The sequence below is a fragment of the Ranitomeya imitator genome, chromosome 6, assembly GCF_032444005.1.
Source record: "Ranitomeya imitator isolate aRanImi1 chromosome 6, aRanImi1.pri, whole genome shotgun sequence".
In the NCBI taxonomy this organism is placed as follows: domain Eukaryota; kingdom Metazoa; phylum Chordata; class Amphibia; order Anura; family Dendrobatidae; genus Ranitomeya; species Ranitomeya imitator.
The window spans coordinates 313,051,088-313,067,851 of record NC_091287.1 but is presented as its reverse complement, the minus strand read 5'-3'; the positions used below and the strand labels follow the sequence as shown (position 1 = coordinate 313,067,851).

The following is a 16,764-nucleotide window of genomic DNA, read 5'->3' as shown; positions in this document are numbered from 1 at the left end:
AAGGGTCATTGTGTGCAACGCCCTGCTCAATGCAGGATTCACTAAACCATCTCAGACACATGTCTGTCCAGCCTCTGTTTGAAGACTTCCATTGCAGAAGAACTCTCCACCTCTTGTGGTAGCCTGCTCCACTCATTGATCACCCTGACTGTCCAAATTTTTTTTTTCTAATATCTAATCTATATCTTCTCTTTCAGTTTCATTCAATTGCTTATCATGTTTCAATGTGCAAATGAGAATAAGGATGATCCCTCTATGCTGTGACATCCCTTATTTGTAGACCGCTATTAAGTTTCCTCTTAGCCTTCTTTTTTGCAAGCTAAATATTCCCAGATACTTTAACTGTTCCTCGTATGACATACTTTGCAGTCCGCTCTTCATCCTGGTCGCTTTTCTCTGAACATGCTCCAACTTTTCAATGTCTTTGTTAAAACGTGATGCCCAGAACTGGACACAGTATTCCAGATGAGGCCTGACCAAGGAGAAGTAGAAGGGAATAAATACTTCATGTGATCTTGACTCTATACTTCTCTAAATACAACCTAGAACTGTGTTTTTTGTTGCTGCTGCATCACACTGTTGACTCATGCGTAGTCTGTGATCTACTAGAAAACCCAAGTCTTTTTCACATGTGTTGTTGCTTAGTTCTATTCCTCCCATTCTATAGATGTAATGTTCGTGTTTCTTGCCCAGATACAGAATCTTGCATTTCTCCCTGTTAAATACTATTCTTAATCACTGCACATTGTTCAAGCTTATCTAGATCCTTCTGAATCCTTTCTCGGTCTTCTCTAGTGTTGGCTGTCCCTCCTAGTTTTGCATCTTCTGCAAATTTAATTAGTTTACCTTCAGTTCCCTTATCGAGATAATTTATACAAATTTTGAACAACAATGGGGCCAGGACAGAGCCTTCTGGTACCCCATTTGAAACACTTTCCAATTGGATGTGCAACCATTTATTACCACTCTTTGAATATGATCACTGAGTCAGTTATAAATCCACCTAACCGCAGCCTTCCCATACTTAAAGGGAACCTGTCACCTGAATTTGGCGGGACCAGTTTTGGGTCATATGGGCGGAGTTTTCAGGTGTTTGATTCACCCTTTCCTTACCCGCTGGCTGCATGCTGGCCGAAATATTGGATTGAAGTTAATTCTCTGTCCTCCATAGTACATGCCTGCGCAAGGTAATCTTGCTTTGCGCAGGCGTGTACTACGGAGAACAGAGAATGAACTTCAATCCAATATTTCGGCCAGCATGCAGCCAGCGGGTAAAGAAAGGGTGAATCAAACACCTGAAAACTCCGCCCATATGACCCAAAACTGGTCCCGCCAAATTCAGGTGACAGGTTCCCTTTAATAATTTTATCAATAAGGGTAGTATGAGATACTTTATCAAATGCTTTGCTGAAGTCGAGAAATACTATATCTACCGCATTTTTCTGATCCACTGATTCATTGATTCCACTATAGCAGGAAATTAGATTAGTCTGGCATTACTTGTTTGCTACAAACCCATAATGGCTCTGGTGAATTACTGTATTCTTATCCAAGTACTTGCATACCTGATTTTTAATAATTTGTTCAAATCTCTTTTCTGGTATAGTAGTAAGGCTCACTGGCCTGTAATTTCCCTGTTTCCATCTTCATTCCTTTTTTTGAAGATAGGGATAGCATTTGCCCTTCTCCAATTTTCTGGGACTTCTCCTGTTTTTAGTAGCCTAGGATGTAATTCATCTGGACCAGGAGATTTAAATTAGCTAAATGTTCCCTCACCATCTAGATAGTGTGGATTATTTCATGACTTAGATGGCACCATGAAGATCAGCTGATGCTACAATTGCTTTCTTAGAGAACACAGATGCAAAATAGAAATTTAAAAATTTTGCTTTCTCAACATCATTTTTGACTACTTCACCCTTTTCATTCTGTAAAAATCCTATACCATCTTTGACTTTATTTACTTTTGACATACTCCCAAAATCCTTTTTTACTCGTTTGGTCTCTCTTGCAAGCCTTACTTTATTACTGGTTTTGGCTCTTCTAACTCTTGCCTTGCATTCCCTGCAAACAGCATTATATTCTTCTTTAGCTATTTTGATCCTTTCCTCCTGGGGAATATGTATTTTTACATTGACTTGTATAGCACCATCATATTCCAGAGCATTTGCAGACAATATTGTTACTGTCCCCATTGGGACTTACAATTTAAATTCTCTATCTGAATGTTTTTGGAATGTGGGAGAAAATTCAGCACTGCAAAACAACCACCCACTGAGCCACTGTATGTAACTATTCATATATTATGTTGGTTAATTATATTTAATAGTAATGTACAATACTGCTCTCCTGGTGCTTAAAGGGTACCGGTCACCACATTTTTGCCACCTAATCTGAGAATACAATAATGTAGAGACAGTTGCCTTGATTCCAGTGATTTGTCACTGTTTTATCAACAGGAGATTATCATTAGCGCACTAGTAAACTTGCTGCTCCATATTCACGAACTCTATATAACTCCCACCTCCACCACTGATTGACAGCTTTCTGCCTATGCACAGAGTACACAGAAAGCTGCCAATCAGTGGTGTGGGTGGGGTTATGCAGAGTTCCGCATTCAGAGAACTGGTAGATTGCGGCAGATAATAGTGATTTTATCTAAGCTACAGCAAGCAGCACAGTAAATGACGTTGCAGGAATTGGGGTCTTTGCCCCCTATATTATGCTGCTCTCTGGTCACGCAGCAAAAACATGGTGACAAATTTTCTTTACGGTTTATAGCTTGATGGTGTAAATTCTATAGTTTTCTACTATTTTATTCATTGATCTTTAAAAAAATTAACTTAATATATTGGTAAGATATTAACAAGACCATGTCTTAGAAGAAATGTCACATACATATCAATTAAACATTTTAAATCAAGAAAAAGTTTTCAGCTTTTCAAACATCTAAAGGTTCTTTTTTTTAAATTGACCTAGATATAAACAATGGTGGCAAAAAAGTGAGGATTCATGCAAATGAGGTGCATTTTTTTTATGCCCCAGAGGCACCAACCTTTCACTGCAGTTAGAAAAATAAACTTCTGTGGGCAGCTAGGGCATTGCATAAGGGAATGTGTCCAGGTTTTGGGCTTACTTTGGAAGAATGTGAATGTTTATAACAACTTTTAACCTTTCTGTCTTCTAAAGAGAATTACTTGTCTAATGCACTTGAATGTCTAGGGGTTAATTTAGATGTTGCCTATGTGTCCATCTTAAACGTTCATAGCAGTAACGGTGTAACATAGTCATCCAGTGAGTGACAGCAGAGTATTGTATCACCCGTCTAGGATAAATAAGCTGCGGGGCAGTCACCTTGGAGTCTTAAAGTTGTGATTCCTTTAGCGCCCATGCACTCTACAGTATTTTTGTTAATATTGGCCAATTTGACCCTTTATTGCAGTATTTATAAGAGGGAAACTATCATGTTTTAAAAATCAAGACGACCCTATGGGCAGATTGGAGAATCTGGCCAAAATGTAACTAGAAGGCATTCATAACGTTCAATGAAGTGACTGTAATTCCACGACTTAAGACAGTTCATTCTGCGCACTAATATATGTCCAATAAGTTGAATCGGCAGCTATTCTACAAGATCTTGTCCAATTACAGTTTACACCTCTTCCTATCCCAGTGTACCGTGATTTATATTACGCCACATTTACCCAGCCATGGACCTTGCACTAGGCCCTTTAAATCAGCCCTCATCGATATCTCCCTTATGCCTACTTTTAAGACAAAGGAATTGTCCTGAAGTAAAGTAGGCTGCAAATAGACATAACTGGCGCGTTTCCAGAATGTTTTTAATCTTCTATAAGTTGAGGCGTTTCCTTACACGGTTCAAATAAAGGGCAGATTGCATTTGATGATTCTTCTTGGTGTAGTAGAGTATGTGAACTGTCATAGAGGCGCCTATAATGTAAGGATGTAAATTACCATTACTTAAGGTGTGATAGGTATCAGCTAAAGGCAAACTTCCAGACAGTTTGTGTCCTCTTGTGTTATTAGCACTAGCTGGAACAGGTCTTTCTGCTCCAGCCTGGCCTCAATAAAATGCTAATTAACTCAAATTAACTGATTTGTAGTTTTTTCTTATTGCTCTTTTCATTCTTGAACTGGAAAAATAGACAAATGGCTACAATAATAATAATCTTTATTTTTATATAGCGCTAACATATTCCGCAACGCTTTACAGTTTGCACACATTATCATTGCTGTCCCTGATGGGGCTCACAATCTAAAATCCCTATCAGTATGTATTTGGAATGTGGGAGGAAACCGGAGTACCCGCAGGAAACCCACGCAAACATGGAGAGAACATACAAACTCTTTGCAGATGTTGTCGTGGGTAGGATTAGAACCAAGAACTCCAGCGCTGCAAGGCTCACCACTGCGCCACCGTAGTGCCCTTGACAATTGGTTTTTTTCTGTATTTTACTCTGTTTTCCTCCCACATTCCAAAGACATATACTGATAGGGAGTTAAGATCCTGAGCCCCATCTGGGAGAGCAATGATGATGTCTGGAAAGTGCTGTTGAATATGATGGAATATATAAGCATAATAGCATTAAAGCAACTGGAAGGAAAGAGTTAAATGTGTCCAGAATTGTGCACATTGAAAGTTATTCAGGCAAATGAATGGAATTTATAAGAATGACTATTTTGTTATATAGTTATGTCCAACAGAATTTATCTTCCCCCTTAAACTAAAGCCCCCGTCACACATAGCGAGATCGCTAGCGAGATCGCTGCTGAGTCACAAGTTTTGTGACGCAACAGCGATCTCAGTAGCGATCTCGCTATGTGTGACACGTACCAGCGATCAGGCCCCTGCTGTGAGATCGCTGGTCGTGTCGGAATGGCCTGGGCCATTTTTTGATCGTTGAGGTCCCGCTGACATCGCTGAATCGGCATGTGTGACGCCGATTCAGCGATGTCTTCACTGGTAACCAGGGTAAACATCGGGTTACTAAGCGCAGGGCCGCGCTTAGTAACCCGATGTTTACCCTGGTTACCATCCTAAAAGTAAAAAAACAAACAGTACATACTTACCTACCGCTGTCTGTCCCCGGCGCTGTGCTCTGCTCTCCTCCTGTACTGGCTGTGAGCGTCGGTCAGCCGGAAAGCAGAGCGGTGACGTCACCGCTCTGCTTTCCGGCCGCTGTGCTCACACAGTACAGGAGGAGTGCAGAGCAGAGCGCCGGGGACAGACAGCGGTAGGTAAGTATGTACTGTTTGTTTTTTTCACTTTTAGGATGGTAACCAGGGTAAACATCGGGTTACTAAGCGCGGCCCTGCGCTTAGTTACCCGATGTTTACCCTGGTTACCGGCATCGTTGGTCGCTGGAGAGCGGTCTGTGTGACAGCTCTCCAGCGACCAAACAGCGACGCTGCAGCGATCCAGATCGTTGTCGGTATCGCTGCAGCGTCGCTATGTGTGACGGGGCCTTAAGACTAGACTTGTAATAAGTTGTCTGCACGAAGCTAGAAAGTGTCATCACCTTGACTTCATCTATAAAACACTAGGGGAATATGCAGGGATAATAGAAGTTGCACTGAAGTATAAAGCTATGTTCACACGCTGCGTTTTTATAGTTTGTTTTGTTTTTTCCCCCACAGGCAAAACCTGCTCTCTTGGCAGTAAAGAAGCAATGGCAAAAAAGCGAGTTTTGCAGCAGTGTATTTTTTTTTTGTTATTGTGGTTTTGTCAGGGTGCATCTATCTATCTATCTCTTGTGCATGCTGATAGTTTAGTGCATAAAAAGATATTCTGATTCAACTTCATCAGGTTTTGGAACCAAAAATGCAGCAAAGCCTGACACCGCAGCTTTTTTTCACCACCCATTGCTTCCAGTGGATGAAAAACACTGCAAAAACTCTGAAAGTGACGTGCTGCATTTTCCAAAATTCAGCTGTTTGACAAAATAGTCAGAAAAAAAATAACTAAGCTGTGCACATGAGATTTCTGAAATCTCATAGACCTTGTCGGTACTGTGAAACGCAGCTTAAAAAAAGCAACATGTAAACATAGCCTAAGGGTGCCCAAAGTCCTTTTTGTCACATAAGACACCGTTGTTATGAATGATGCAATGTACATTTGTGGCCCAAGAGTTTTGCAGACACTCACACATTGGAACTGCAATAAAATGTTATATTTTGTATTATTATTATTTATTTATATAGCACCTATACTTCCATAGTGCTGTACATGAGAAGGGGGTTACATACAGAGTTATAGATATCGTTAACAGTAAACAAATTTACAATGACAGACCGGTACAGAGGGGAGAGGACCCTGTCCTTGCCGACTTACATTCTACATTTTGCATTCAATTTTATTTAGTACCATTGGACAAGTTATAATATCAGGAATATTTTCGGCCAATTATTCTTTTTCTTTGCCTACGTACTTTTAATTGACTAATTCTTGTTTTGCATGTAGAAATTATATTCAGGATTGTAGAGATTTTGAATGTCAGCTATCCACTGTATGTAGAATACAAGTAGAATAAAAACTTATACAACAGCCTAAGTTACAGCTCTATGGAGGTCTGAGATTTCCAGATGTGTAATTGCACCCCTTGGCTTCTGTCATGGCTGTCTCATAGATGCATATGGCCTCTTACAATGTGCTATATTAGTAATATACCATACCTTGTAGGAAAGAAAAAGCGCAGATAGTGTCTTGTCTCACAATTTAAAGGAAGATTTGCCAGTAATGTAACTGCTCACCTGATGTAGAAGATTCATAGGCATATAGTGCCGGCTGCCGCAGATCCACCGGTTGACATGCGACCGTAGCTACCACAAGTTGTGGTATTTTCCCGAAGAAGGAGTCATATGTACTCTGAAACGCATAGAATAATCCACTGTTCAATTATACACTTTGTGTGTTTCTGGATGAGCTGGCAGCGCAGATCATAACCCACAAATCCTCCTATTCAGCGACAATGTGCTATATGACAGTACATGGAATATTTCTTCTATTGCACAGGGTCTGTGGTTTGCATATCAAACTACTGTGTGCGTGAGACCCTAAAACAGTGTGAAAAACAAGATTATCTTGTAGTTATGATATTTTACTGGCTAACAAAAATAAAATATAAATGTTACAAAGCAAACTTTCGTGACGACTTGGGTCCCTTCCTCAAGCATGGTATAAGGCTGGGGTCACATTGCGTTTTGGTCAGAGCGCTAACGGACAGCGTTGCACGGCGAAATTAACGCCATGCAACGCGTCCGTTAGCGCTCCCATTGCCCGCAATGTACCAGCGCATTGCTAGCGCGTGTCATTTTCGGCACGCGCTAGCGACGCGCCGGTCTTTTGTAGCGCGCCTCGGACGCTGCTTGCAGCGTCCGCGGCGCGCCCGAGGTCCATTCCCCGCTCTCGCAGATCGGGGATCTGCGAGAGCGGGGACGTTAACGCGACCCCGAAACGCGACCCTTTAAAAACATTGCGTTAGCGCAATCCGCTAGCGCTAAACGGATTGCACTAACGCAATGTGACCCTAGCCTAACAAAGTTTCTGAAGAAACACAAAGATATGCACAAACTGGAGAAAGAAAAAAAGAGGGTGATACCATGCCCCTCTCGTTTTTTTTTTTTGTTTGTTGTTTGTGCATATATTTGTTTCTTCAGAAACTTTGTTATATTACATCTTGCAGTCGTCTCTTTACATCTCCATCTTGTCTAGATGCCATAATGACTTTTCACATCCATAGCTGTTCTCTGCAGACCTCCCTCTTCTATGTTTTTTTGCAGCACATCCTGACACTATGCCCTTAAAAATAAGTGTTACTAAAATGTCCTCTGCATAAAAATATCTGTCCATATTATAACTCCAAATTAGCTTCCTGTGGTATATGGCCTCCATACTCTACCATTATCAGCTATAACCACTACACCGTCTGCCCTTATGAACCACGGCCTATGCCATGGTTGTCCCCTCTCTAATTTTCTATTACACTTTCAATATCTCCACCCTGTCCAGCATGCTACCCCCTCTCCATATTGTGCCTACATTTCATGATGTCCCCTCTCCATATTAATTTTGTGCCACTTTTCACACTCTGCCCTCATACTGCCCACCATGCTGTTTTCTAAAAGCTGTAACCACTCCAGTGTCCCCCTATGCAGTATGATTGTCACCACAGCTGCCCATGAGGTATTTCCACAACAAGTCACCAATATGTAGTATGATGCCCACCACATACATACATTCATACATACATACCCTCATAAATAGTATGATGACCAAAACGGCTCCCATGTATGCTATGATGGCCACACAGCACCCCATACAGTATTGTGGCCCACAAACACTCCAAACAGTAAAACAGTATGATATGCACCACAGCCCCCTATCCAGTATGGTCACCACATCCCCCCAGTATAATGAATTCCTCAGCCCCATATACAGTATGGACACCACAGTGCCTCATATATTCTGCTGTCCCCATTCACAAACCCTCATTTCATGCCCCCCTGCACTGCCTCTATTTTTATGTCTCCCTGCACAGCCCCTCATGTTATTCCCCCTTCTGCACAGCCGCTCAGCTTATTCTTCCCATCTTCACAGCCCCACATTTAATACCCCCTGCACCACAGCCCCTCAGTTTATTCCCCTTTTCTGCACAGCCCCTCACTTTACCGCACCTCTGCACAGCCCCTCAGCTTATTCCCCCATCTGTACAGCCCATGTTTATGCCCCCATCTGCACAGTCCCCCATTTTACCCCGACTTCTCCACAGCCTCTGTTTATTCCCTCATACTCAGAGCTCCTCAGTTTATTTCCCCTATTTGCACAGCCCTTTAGTTTATTCCCCACATCTGCACAGCCCCTCAGTTTATTTCGACATCCGCACCGCCTCTCAGTAAATTTCCCCCATCATCACAGCCCATCAGTTTATTCCGTCCATCTGAATAGCCCCTCATTTTATTCACCACATCAGCATAGCCCCTCCCCTCAGTTTATTCCCCCATCTGCATCTGCACAGCGGCCTTCATGTTACCCCCCTCCCTCTGCCCAGCATTTTATCCCCCTGCACAGTATTATAAGAAAAAGTCATACTCCCATCCACGGTCTCCTCTTTTGTGAAGTGCAGCAGTGGACACTAGATGGCGCAATGACATTACAGCTCCGAGCCATCCAATGTCCCCTGTGTGCACCTTCTCCAACAAGGTGCAGGCAGGAAGTGGCCTGTGTCTTATTGGAGAGCCTGGCAAAACAGGGGAGATGACCACCCCGCTGCTCCTGTCCTGGGCTGCGCACACAGCAGTTGTATTCACGTCTGATAGACACAAATGTAATTGAGTGCAGGGAGGGAGTTATGACCAGGGTGCAGGATAGAGGTTTGAGCGGTGTCAGTGACTGACACTTCTCCTCTGTGTGCCTGCGCCTCGGCTGTCACTGTGCTGAATGTCTGCGGCTACAGGAAGATGTCGGGTGACCGCAGAAATTCAGCAATTTTTTTTTAAAAAACCTCACCCTCCCTGGGGTGGGCAAAAGGTAGCCGGGCTGTGCTCTGGGTTGTCTCCTCCCTGTCTACGATTCTCCAGCCCCTCTGCCTGCCTCCAGTCTGCCTCAGTCAGATTTTAAACAGAGGAGGCAGATCCTTCACAAACCAGAGGGAGACGGAGGGGCCTGGGAAACACAGAAAGGGAGGAGAAGACCCAGTGCACAGTCCGGCCTCTGTGCACCGAAATCAAATTATCGGAAAACTTCAACTGGGGATCACACAATAACAAAGCAAATTTCTTCAACAAAGATATCAATCTAAGCTTTATATTGACCCCATTTAACTTTCTGAATTGTGCGGACAGCGTCTCTTTAAGTAACCCCCTCACTATATTTATTACACTAAAAGTGATAGGTAATTGGAAAAAATGTGGAACTTTCTTTTACAACAGTTTTAATGTTTCTATATGTTGAATGGGGTACCATTAATTTGAGCAGCTCTTGTTTTTCTGCTACTTCCCTGCCCTTATCTATCAGCACTAGCAGCTGTGATTTATGATTCACCACTTATGTGGAAGTTGTAGGATATGTGTATAACTTTGGGGTAAATTAGAAATTGGACAATCTTTTCGGAAACATGTTTCAAATAGACTTCTAAGTAAAAGAACAATATTAAATAAACACAAGAAAAATAATCCCTCAAAGCCTCAAAAGTAACGTATTAATTTGTATCTCATTCTCTGGCTGAGCCAATTGTGAGATGCTGCCAGCAATGAAACAGTGAGATAGTAACACAATCCAGATAAGAACATTGAGATCATGTAACCCATTCAGTTCTGAAAAGATCAGTTCTGGTCTGCACTGGGCATTGGGTCCCTTCTCTTGGACTGATGAGCCAATCATGCCTGAAGCATTAACCGCAGACATTATTCTGGTCATTTCAGTGTAAAGGGTTACTGTGCGAAGTGTAATAAAGCTTTCATCAAAGTAAATCTGATTATTTTCCACACGGTTTTCCTGAAAGGATGTTATGATTTTCTAGATGTTTGGTGGCTGGTGATAAATTAGAGTGTTATGATGTCATGTGAAAGGCCACAGCTTGGACTTCCTCCATTGGGCATGCTGCATGAAAAAATAAATTGGAAATGTGCCTGTAGCATGGTGTCACTTAACTGGCTGGAGCTCCAACACCTACATATGTGACTAGCAGATAATTTAATATAGGGCATGTCTAGGAGCATATGGCAATGTTATTTATGCTGTAAGGTGCATATACACAGGGCATATTGATATATGGATGCTCCGAGAATAGTTTTTACGTAAATGTTGTCAGCCTTGAGCGTATGTGCAGTTACAATTTTGTCTTTTTAAAGAATTGTTGTACAACTTTAATTATAAAATAAATTCATTTAAAAATATAGAAGAGATTTACAAAGCTAAATACTTCCCAATTCTGAAAATTGCCCCATATAAAGTGTTTTACTTGACAAGGGTATGGTTTAGAGAGAAAGTGGTGTAGCTTAAAAATTACTCTAATTTACAGCAATAATTTGTGCCAAAAATTAAGTTGTTGTTTTTTTATACGGTACTTTAAAAGTTGGCTACAGCAACCAATGTAGCAAATGAAATTAAGTAATATATCATTAAGTTGTCCTTTTTGTGAAATAGTAAATAGATGGCACCATGCGCTAGATGAAGTGACGGCATATGTTAATGTGTCGAATGATATTAGTTAATACAGGGATTTTGCATGTCCGTCATTAGCATCATCTCTTTGATTCCATCATTGGTGTACTGAGGTCTTACAGACGGCTTTATGCCCACTGATCTTAGTGTTTTACCAATCTAAATATAACTTTACCCCGCTGACAGAATGTGTATAAAAAACAAACTGTCATACTCTCTTAAGGTACTGTCACACTAGACGATATCGCTAGCGATCCGTGACGTTGCAGCGTCCTCGCTAGCGATATCGTCCAGTGTGACAGGCAGCAGCGATCAGGCCCCTGCTGGGAGATCGCTGGTCGGGGAAGAAAGTCCAGAACTTTATTTCGTCGCTGGACTCCCCGTAGACATCGCTGAATCGGCGTGTGTGACACCGATCCAGCGATGTCTTCACTGGTAACCAGGGTAAACATCGGGTAACTAAGCGCAGGGCCGCGCTTAGTAACCCGCTGTTTACCCTGGTTACCAGCGTAAAAAAACAAACAGTACATACTTACATTCAGCTGTCTGTCCCTTGCCGTCTGGTTCCTGCACTGACTGCTGGCCGTAAAGTGAAAGCAGAGCACAGCCACAGCGGTGAGTCACCGCTGTGTGACTCACCGCTGTGCTGTGCTTTCACTTTCACTTTACGGCCAGCAGTCAGTGCAGGAACCAGACGGCAAGGGACAGACAGCTGAATGTAAGTATGTACTGTTTGTTTTTTTACGCTGGTAACCAGGGTAAACATCGGGTTACTAAGCGCGGCCCTGCGCTTAGTTACCCGATGTTTACCCTGGTTACCGGGGACCTCGGGATCGTTGGTCGCTGGAGAGCTGTCTGTGTGACAGCTCTCCAGCGACCAAACAGCGACGCTGCAGCGATCCGGATCGTTGTCGGTATCGCTGCAGCGTCGCTAAGTGTGACGGTACCTTTACTGATACCCACCTGCAACCTGCACAGGTCACTTCTTGGTCTCCACAGACATAGGAATAGGTGATATTGCTGCTCAACAAGCCACTCCGTAGTGTACACAGATACAGTAAGCAGTGATGTCACCGTTCCACAATTGCTGGACCACTGCACCCTGTGATTGGCTGCAGCAGTCAGGTGACTTTGTGCATTATCATAAAACATTCAATCACACCCAGCCCAAGTCAGGCAATCACAGGCTGCTGTGGTCTAGTGTTGGTGTCATGGTGAAATCTCCACTTCCTGTCGGAGAGTAGCACTGCGCTTTATGCCGGTAGGTGCATATGACTGAGTTTATTTTATTTTTTACATATCCCGTCTCCTAGACAAAGTTTTATTTTGCACCGACATCACCTCGTCATTGTATTTGAAAATGCGTGGCCACTTTGAACAACTGTAGTGGCCACTATCCACTAATATGTGATCGTGGTTGCGGAACAATCAATTGTTCAACCATTGTTTAAACCACATCTGCCTAATGTGTATAGCTCTGTTACGGTTATGAGAGTTTGAGACATAACTTGGTAATGAAGACCCTAGGATTTCTCACAGGGTATGGATATATTGGGGTGTTGTAGTATTCTAGTTCTGTTCAGGATACAAAATGGAATGTAAATGGGGAATTGCTATTATTATTTTTTTTTAAATATTAATGCTCATGCTGTAACATTACTGATGGTTTTAAATAACCATAAATGTAGTAACACAGCTGGAAAGCGGCACGTACATTCATAGAGGGATGTATTCTGAGCCTGCGTTGATAAATGTGTCCATTGCATCCTTAGCACTGGCAGTGTGGAGCATGCGGTGCAGGGCCGGCTCCCTCTGGCTCACTTCATTTACCATTTTATCTCCAGTGTCAGTGTGCTTGTCAGAGGCAGTGCTGACTGACTCCATTTCCCTGAGGTTGAGCTGAAGCATTGTTTGCGCACTGATGGAATTCTCCAGGCCTCCACTGGCGGACAATGCTGCTGATTCCTTACTTCCTGAGCAGACCAGACAGCTTGCTGTTTTCTCGTCGTCTCTTATCACCCCTGTCATTACGACACAGAGCTGCTTTCTGCTTACGTTTGTGCTGATACTCACCAACCTAGATATTAAGAGGGCATGCCGTCCTGCCCCCTTTTATGGCTTTTTCCACTGTGCCAATATTTTTCCATTTCTGTGTGCTGCGAAATTGTCGATTTTTCTATAGTCAGAGAAGAATATTTTTGAATGGTCTCCCATATTTCCTGAAAACTTCATATATTCTAATAACTCTTCAGGTAGTTGTCGTTTTCATTGCAAATGTGTCTATGCAGCATTTTCCCATGTAGGCGGTGGTTACTGCAAGTTTAAACTAGGAGTTAAATCCCCTAAAATTCCTTCGTTCCCTTGATACCCTGGCTGTTCCACTGCATGAGATTTCTAGGAATGCTGAAAAAGCAGGAGACTCTGTCCAGCCTGATATTTGTGCTCTGTGTATGCATTCAGTCATCATTGTAAAGAATACTTGATATCATAAACTGTACAGCTGGCTAGTATGTTGTGTATGTTTTATATAATATCAAGTCATCCTGCATTATGCAATGTTATAAGGCCTCAAAAACAGAGGGAAAATGTCTCCTGGAAGTTTTGCCTATAGCTCAAGAAAAACAAACAACCCAAAAAAGATACTTCAACCCTTGAATCCAACACTAACCATCCTGTTCCCTGAGGGCAGATTTACTAGTGGTCCATCATTAATACATGGCCTTTAACACTTCCCTAAGTTGTCACTTGTGTCCGGTCATGTGTGTGTCTAGGTAACATCCAAAATATATACCAGCATCTAAATAGTAGAATAATTAACTCTGGACTCGGAGCCTATCACTATTGAAGGTCGACATTTTTAAATTTTTTTAGTGAGGAGCAGTGCAGTTAAACATCTTAACCCCAACGTAGTGGCCAGCTGAGATAGATATCTGTATATACGTGACAATATAAAGGTTCATTCACACAGTTTTTGACAAGGATTTAGAAGCTGATTCAGCTCTAAAATCCACATCCCTACTCTTTGAATAAGCTTCCTTTTGATTTAATTGGCAATGCTAAAATGAGAAGTGTAAAAACCGTACCAAGAGCATTTTCCCACTTAAAATCATTAGCTTATTCAAAGAAAAATGTAATCCGTTTTTGATGTGGAGCTTGGAGCAGAATCGACTTCAAAATCCTTGACAAAAACCATGGGAGCATAGATTTTAGACACTCGTACACATTTGACTAAAATCAGCCGAATTTGCCCATATCGACATGTTCAGTCGACAGTCTGTATGCAGGGGGTCTACTATTGTTCCTGATATATGATGTTGCGGGACGGAAGGATCTAGCTGAGCAATTACGTCTGCTTATGGGAGCGTTGGGGAAGATATCGGTCACCAGAACATCATTTGCTCAACAGCATGAGCTGCTACAGTCTCACTTACTATACAGTGAGTGAGCTGTAATCACACCCCTGTACACTGATTGACAGCCGCACTGCAGCATACAGAAGAGACTGTCAATGTGCCAGGGAGTGATTACAGCTCACTCACTGTATGATAAGCGGTACTGTAACCGATCCTTAAGGTACCGTCACACTAAGCGATGCTGCAGCGATACCGACAACGATCCGGATCGCTGCAGCGTCGCTGTTTGGTCGCTGGAGAGCTGTCACACAGACAGCTCTCCAGCGACCAACGATGCCGGTAACCAGGGTAAACATCGGGTTACTAAGCACAGGGCCGCGCTTAGTAACCCGATGTTTACCCTGGTTACCATCCTAAAAGTAAAAAAAAACAAACGCTTCATACTTACCTTCCGCTGTCTGTCCCCGGCGCTCTGCTTCTCTGTACTGGCTGTGAGCACAGCGGCCGGAAAGCAGAGCGGTGACGTCACCGCTCTGCTTTCCGGCCGCTGTGCTCACAGTGAGTGCAGGAAAGCACAGCGCCGGAGGACAGACAGCGGAAGGTAAGTATGAAGCGTTTGTTTTTTTTACTTTTAGGATGGTAACCAGGGTAAACATCGGGTTACTAAGCGCGGCCCTGCGCTTAGTAACCCGATGTTTACCCTGGTTACCAGCGAAGACATCGCTGAATCGGCGTCACACACGCCAATTCAGCGATGTCAGCAGGAAGTCCAGCGACGAAATAAAGTGCTGGACTTTCTGCAGCGACCAACGACATCACAGCAGGATTCTGATCGCTGCTGTGTGTCAAACTGAACGATATTGCTAGCCAGGACGCTGCAATGTCACGGATCGCTAGCGATATCGTTTAGTGTGTCGGTACCTTTACTCTGCCCAGATTACTAGAAGAGAGCAGCTACAGGGAGAATAAAACTTCCTTTTTCCCCTGTAGCCACTGCTCCTATATGCCTGCCAGACATGATTTAAATACAATCTACCTGCAGATCACCATTGTATCTGCAGGTAAATGGCATTCCTGGACGTGACCAATTCCCATTATTTCTGCATATGAGTTGGGAGTTGAATTACCCCTATAAAATTGCTGCCTACTTACTTTCCTTTTTGGCAAGGTGTTATTTTTTTTTTACTACTTTGGTTATGTTTGATCTGCATCATGTCTTCCTTAGTTAATGTTACATCTCTACAACTGGCAGGTATCATAGCATCATGTGACAGTAAAATAATTCCTTCAGGGGGCTCACATTGCGACCACCAACATTTTATTTGGTTTTATACATTTGAATGTAAATAAGGGGCGCAGCTTGTGTGATGAAGCGAGATTAGGTCCCTGAAAGAGGCAATAACCCCATTTATTAGAATAACAAGATTTTACTAGTTGCTGAGAAATAAAAATCACATACCGGTAATAGAAATAGAAGACTATGGAAAGAATTTATATTCGTTTTCATTATATAAAATCTCTAAACCTCTTTTTTAGTCTTTCAAATTTTGTGGCTCGTCACCCAAACAATGTAATTTCCTGGCCTTTACTTTTCCCCATTCATTTAATGACTTTACTAATGTTCTTGCGAGACTGTTAGATTTAATGTAAAGAACACATAAATGTTAAACACAATAGCCTCCATGATAACATGTGTACTGATAAGAGCTTCCTGTAAACTGAAGCTATGGGAGATAACAGTGTGAATGGGTTTTCTTTCCTGCACATTATAGACGGTCCAGGCCTTATTACCTATAAGAACCAATCATAGGTCAGTTTTCCAGAATTAAAGCTGAGCTTAGATTAGTTACCTCTATATGTAAATATGATGGTGACTATAGTAAGCTGTAACATCAATAAGGGCAAAAAAAATAGCAATAAGTAAAATTAACAAAAAATGGGGGGGAAATAATTCACCTCTCGGCTATGATTGACAGGCTGCCTTGAGCACGTTTTCTGACTGTTCATCGACTCACATGGTTATTGTAAACTGTGACCTTCACATTACTTAAGGTACCTTCACACATAACGATATTGTTAACGATATCGTTGCTTTTTGTGACGTAGCAACGATATCGTTAATGAAATCGTTATGTGTGACAGCGACCAACGATCAGGCCCCTGCTGGGAGATCGTTGGTCGCTGAATAAAGTCCAGAACTTTATTTCGTCGCTGGACTCCTGCTGACAT

General features: G+C 42.4%; 1 protein-coding gene and 1 long non-coding RNA gene across 2 annotated transcripts in view; one reads left to right on the top strand and one right to left on the bottom strand.

Moving 5' to 3' along the window:
- LOC138642545 (uncharacterized) overlaps positions 1-16,764 on the bottom strand; it is a 136,096-nt gene that overhangs the window by 39,583 nt on the left and 79,749 nt on the right. Inside the window, exon 3 of the long non-coding RNA XR_011314055.1 lies at positions 6,772-6,886. This is a non-coding gene — a long non-coding RNA (uncharacterized lncRNA). The remainder of the gene's footprint in view (positions 1-6,771; positions 6,887-16,764) is intronic.
- Positions 1-16,764, top strand: part of GMDS (GDP-mannose 4,6-dehydratase) — a 1,108,130-nt gene that overhangs the window by 1,066,823 nt on the left and 24,543 nt on the right. The window lies entirely within an intron of this gene.